The following is a 4,765-nucleotide window of genomic DNA, read 5'->3' as shown; positions in this document are numbered from 1 at the left end:
TGCAGTAATTTGCTAACATTGTCCAGGCTACTTCAAATGTTGCAGCTAGCTTTTGTTAAAGGTTAACTCATTTCTTGAGCTGTAAGTATCAGGTATCCTCAGCCCGCGCGGCACAGAGGAGGACCCTGCTCCCTCTGGCAGGGCAGGAGTGGGGCTGGGAGCCCCAGGGGGACACAGGCACGGGGAGGGCAGGACAAGAAATGTCCCTTGGCCTCTGAAATGGGGCCATGGCCACATTCAAAGCACAGAGAGAGAGCAGACCACCTTGAGCCCGATCTGCACGCAGAGCCCCATGCAACTGGTGAACACAACCTCTGCAGTTAATTAAATTAGCAGGCTGTTCCCAGGTGGTGGGGACATGCCTTGGCTCGGCTCCTTTGACATCTGCGGGCAGCTCCTGCCTGCTGACTCCCGAAGTGGGGTGAGGACTGGGTGCTGGGACGAGCCTCTTGAGACTTAACGCTGGGGAAGAGGCAAAACCGATGACCGGCAGCTTTCTCGGGTCTGAGTCAAAGCACGGGGTACGAAATACAATAAATTCTTTCTCTTTCCTCCCCCAGTCTCTCCCATGCGGGTGGCAGAGAAAATCAGCACCTCTTGGTTTATTGCCCAGAAACTGCCCCATCAGCAGCTTAGATGGTGTCAGCTCAGTGACTATCAGCAGAATTTAATACTTTTAGAAGAGACGAACATCTCGGTGGCAAAGGCAGATTTATTTGCTGCAGAAGAATGAGCTGCCACAGGGGCAGCATGCCGGGCACGTCGACAGCACCTCTGCTTTGGGGTCTGTGGGGCCAAGCTGCCCCACGGCGCCCCATCCCGTCCACACGGCCTGGTGTGGAGGGGCCACCCAGCCCTGCTTTTGCCAGAGAGATGGGCAGTTATCAGCAGGGGTGAGATGGGCTGTGATTTCATTTCCTAGAAATCTCTCATCATGGTACCCAGGTGCCTCCTCCTTTTTGCAGCACGTACCTATTTGCAGGGGAAAAAGCCAGCTCAGAGGTTTGGGAATTTGTCTCTCCTGGTCTGGACTATGAGGACGGAGCATCCTCGGGGCAGCCCCTCCGCCAGGGCCACCAGGCCCAGGCTGAAGGCAGCAGAAATACAATATTTTGTCAATTGCTCCATCTAGTGCCATTTCAGCAGAAAAAGACACGGGAGTGCAACACCAGGAGCCGGTGCAGCCGCGGCAGCTGGGGCCTGCGCAGCTTTCCCCGGCTGGTGGCTGTAGCCGTTCAGTGAGGATGCGCCAGGTCCCTGCCCTGGTCCAGCGCTGGTGACATCCATCAGCTGATGGCAGCCGTGCACAAGGGGCTCAGGAACATGCTGCCTCCCGCATACGCTGCTAGGTGGGATGAAAAGAAGGGTAAAAAAAGTACTAAGTGATTTCTTAATATTTGAAAATGCTCATAGGGAATATTATGTTTTCAAGGGCAGATATTTTCCTGTAAGAGTTTGCAGTCCCATTTTGAGAAAGATGAGAGAAATATGATAAATGAAGCAAAGGCTCTTGGCCCTGGGTCTGCAAGGTAAGAGCAGATTTCAAAACTCTGGCAGGGTGGGCTCAAGCCGTCGAGGAAACGAGGACCAGCAGCCGACAGGCCACCAAAACCTAGGCGTCACTCAAAGACCAGGGACCACGTACCCCCAGCATGTGCGATCTGTGAGGGGAAAATCTGGCATGGGGGGGATTAAACAACACGTGGCCAGCAACAGCTAACGCTTTACCCTGCACAGGGTAACACCAACATAGACAGCAACTGCCCACGTTTGCTACCCCACTCCCCAATTTAAAAAAACAGCAATATTTTGAAAGGTTTGCCTGCATAATAGTAGTTCATCCAGTTTTACCTGCTCCCCCTCAATGCAGCAAGTTAACAGGTTTTTGTGAGCATCAGGGGTTGCACACTGATTCCTGCTTCTCTGGCAGGAGCAGTAAAACACCCAACGAAGAAATAAACCTGTCTCTGACAGGCACAGTCCCACATGTACTTTTCACTGGCTAAAGCTGCTTTCTAGTGAGCAGCTGCAGACACCAGGCCAGTTGTCGCGGTTTAACCTCAGCCGGCAACTGAGCACCCCACAGCTACTCGCTCACTCCCTCCCCGGTGGGATGGGGGAGAGAATCAGAAGAGTAAAAGTGAGAAAACTCGTGGGTTGAGATGATAATAATTTAATAATTGAAATAAAATAGTAATAATAATAATAACAACAACAATAATAGAAGAATATACAAAGCAAGTGATGCACAATGCAATTGCTCACCACCCGCCGACCGATGCCAGTCCCCAGGCAGCCCCCTCCCAGCTTCTTGTGCACCTCCAGCCTTCTCAGTCGGTAGAGCATGGGAAGATGAAAAGTCCTTGACTAGTGTAAGCACTACTTAGCAACAACTAAAATGTCAGTGTGTTATCACATTATTCTCATGCTAAATCCAAAACACAGCATTATGTCAGCTACTAGGAAGAAAATTAACTCTATCCCAGCCAAAACCAGGACTCCAGTATAACCTCAAGGAGAAATCCTGCAGAGAAACTGGCGCAGGGACTGCTGGCAACACCAGCAAGGGGGTCACCTGTAATGGGGGCTTCTTCAAGCCTGAATGCAGCTTGGAGCAAACAACATCCCTGTGAGAAGTGATTTTTCGCACCAACCGTGCTGCAAAACACCATCTGCAGTGCACAAATCCTCCCCGTCTCATAAGGTGAGCACTAACGAAGGGCTCTGCAGAGCAGCATCGCTGCTGGGGGATGCATGAGCCCCCCAAACTCTGTGACAGGCCACACAAAGAGGCATCGAGCTCTTGCGCAGGGTTCAGCCCTGTGAGCTGCGATGGGAGGACAGGGGGATACGGCTGGGGCCCAGCTCGGCTCCGGGGTTCTGCATACAGTTTTCAGCAAGCGCGTCAGGCTGTCGGTCCTTGCAGTTGTCTCATGGGAGTTCCCAGGTGTGGCGTGATGCTCTCACTATCTCCCGTCCGCAGTGAGATTTGTGCTGAGTTTGCACTTTAGGAGCACCGTTGCACACAAGCGTCCAGAGTCTTCTTTTTCCTTGAATGGAAACAAGTCTGTAAAAAAGCCCACCTGGCAGAGGGGAAAGGAGGGAAGGATAGCGTATTGCTTTTTAGGGGAATTTATCTGCAGCTCCTTTTCTGCTGCAGACAAATAAACCAGAACCTGCAGCAAACAAGTTCCCGGAGTGAGAAAGAAGAAACCCATCTTCTACACTTAAGTTTCTTTTCAACAGATGTCCCATCATACCTGCACATCAAAGTGTTAAAAAAGAAAAAAAGAAAAAAAAAGCCAAGAAAGGGCTTAATGAGACAGAAGAGCCTGTTCCCATTCAAAATGCAAACAAGAAACCCTCCCAAAAAGTACATTTTCTTCAGGAAAAATGAGACCTTCGAGGACCTCTTCTTTTTTGGTTTACCTCCTCCTTGTGGCTCGCTGGTGAGTTTGTAAAAGCAACTGCAGCGTTGTGCCATTTCTGGAGAGAAAACCTGTTTCCTAGGGCGTGATGGAAAGGAAAAGCTGAGCTCAGCAGGTCTGCATCCTGCCCAGGGCATCCCAGATGGGAAGCACAGCAGAGTAACGCCGTGTCAATGCGGTTTTAATTGGTACAATTACTTCGATTAGGATGTGATTTTAAATTTTAACCAAGCAGTTACAGAGGCATAACACCTACAGCAGGGGCTGTGCTATCAGGAGTGAAGAGTTTTTATGCTGCCACTGCATATTTTCCCTTTTGTGCAGGAATCAGGAATAAACTCTGCTTCAACCCACCAGACTTGTGAAAGCGGCAGAGACCTCGGAGCCTGCCTGGACAAGGCTGGAGGCAAAGTCAAGGTGATCCTTGTTCCTTTTCCATTTGGGATGCTGCAGAACATGGATCTCTGATTTGTTGCCATCCTAAAAGGTCCAGCTATCACAGGATTGCGTGTGTTAGAGAACAAAATGTCCATCGCTGCTAAGAGGAAAAAACAATGACCGTGACAGTGTTTAACCAGAATGTAAATACAGCTAAATTATGGACGTAGAAGTGTGAAGCCGTGGAGAACAATGATAATGGAATTATATATCAATGCTCAGCACAACTGTAAAAACTAATTTTTTAAACATGTGTAACGTTAAATTAATTCATTCCAGTTCTTTCAGGCGAAGGTACATTAACTGCTCTATCTCGGCATAATCATATTACCTCAACAGGCTCTATATATGTCATACTTCCAGGGTGGTAATCGCCATTTGATTAATAACAGGGAATTCAGAGGCATTACAGTGACTCCTGATGCAGCAGTGCAATGTGACAAGAGTCCCCTCATCCCTCCAGGGTGGCCTGCTGTCCGCACCGGCCCACCCTCCACCGCCACAGTTCACGTCACTGCCCGAGCACCATTGCAGGCTGCACCCAGCAGGCGCTTCTGAAGCTCAGTGCTTGGCAGCGGGGATCATGCCTGGACAGACTTTGTTCCCTGGCAAGCTCACATGGCGGGGACGACACAACAACTTACAGCACCTCAATCCCAGCCTTTGGAAGAAGTGTAAATGTTGGCGTAACTGGCCCTTTTCTTGGCAGAGTTAGCCAAGAAATGCAAAGAGCTCCTGGTGATGTCAAGGATGTCCTTGACAGTGTCACTGCAAACTGCAGGTTATTCCAGGTGTCTCCAGGTGAGGAAGCTGATGGAGAGACTGTGAACAGCACATGGCCCTTCAAAAAAAAAAAAAAAAAAAAAAAAAAGCTGAGCCCTCAAACCCAGGCAGGAGAA

This window comes from Pygoscelis adeliae, unplaced genomic scaffold (assembly GCF_000699105.1).
Source record: "Pygoscelis adeliae isolate BGI_AS28 unplaced genomic scaffold, ASM69910v1 Scaffold181, whole genome shotgun sequence".
NCBI lineage: Eukaryota > Metazoa > Chordata > Aves > Sphenisciformes > Spheniscidae > Pygoscelis > Pygoscelis adeliae.
The sequence above is the reverse complement of the archived record's forward strand: the minus strand, read 5'-3'. Positions refer to the sequence as shown.